This window comes from Gossypium hirsutum, chromosome A10, assembly GCF_007990345.1.
Source record: "Gossypium hirsutum isolate 1008001.06 chromosome A10, Gossypium_hirsutum_v2.1, whole genome shotgun sequence".
NCBI lineage: Eukaryota > Viridiplantae > Streptophyta > Magnoliopsida > Malvales > Malvaceae > Gossypium > Gossypium hirsutum.
This window is the reverse complement of record NC_053433.1, coordinates 40554203-40555034: the sequence shown is the minus strand read 5'-3', so window position 1 is coordinate 40555034 and position 832 is coordinate 40554203. Positions and strand designations below refer to the sequence as shown.

The 832-nt window shown below is 39.8% G+C and overlaps 1 non-coding gene across 1 annotated transcript; it reads left to right on the top strand.

Moving 5' to 3' along the window:
• Positions 1–479: 479 nt before the first annotated feature.
• LOC121209236 (small nucleolar RNA R71) lies at positions 480–586 on the top strand. Its single transcript, XR_005904353.1, has one exon. It is a non-coding gene; the product is annotated as a small nucleolar RNA R71 (small nucleolar RNA).
• Positions 587–832: the final 246 nt, after the last annotated feature.

The following is an 832-nucleotide window of genomic DNA, read 5'->3' as shown; positions in this document are numbered from 1 at the left end:
TTTGATTTCCTTGACTGCCCTACGAGAAATTGGGATGGTTCCTCCAACCTACATTATAAGTGTTACTATATGGGTTATTTTGGGATCTAGAGTTATTGTTACCCATATATTAGACTTGTTCCTCCTCGATGCTAGGGTTGAAGGGTTGATATTCTGTGCATGCTCCTCCTCCATTAGAATCACACCTTATCACTGGATGTACCTGAGTAGAACCACACAAACCGTTAATATTTTTATTTAAGAGTTCTACTTGGTTAGATAGCATAGTAACCGCATCGAAGTTGAAAACATCGGCTGCTTTCGTCGGCTTTGTTCTCATAACTTGCCACTGATAGTTATTCAGTGACATCTCCTCAATAAATTCGTAAGTCATCTCAGGTGTTTTATTATTGATAGTTCCTCGAGCGGCTGCATCAATCTTCTGCCGAGTCGAAGGATTTAGGCCATTATAGAAGATTTGAACCTGTAGCCAAAGCGGTAACCCATGGTGAGGGCACCTTCTCAAAAGGTCCTTGTATCTCTCCCATACATCGTAGAGTGTTTCTAAATCCATCTGCACAAAAGAAGAGATATCATTACATAATTTGGCTATTTTAGCCGGTGGAAAATATTTTAATAAAAATTTTTGGTCATTTGTTCCCAAGTAGTGATTGACCCTCGTGGTAACGAGTTCAACAACTATTTAGCCTTATTTCTTAATGAAAAGGGAAACAACCAAAGACGGATAGTGATGTGATTCAGCTCGGGTGATTGAGTCGATTTCACATAGTTGCTCGATCATATACGAGAAGAGACGTTCGTTACTCGGTCTTGGAAGTAGAAGTTGGATGGA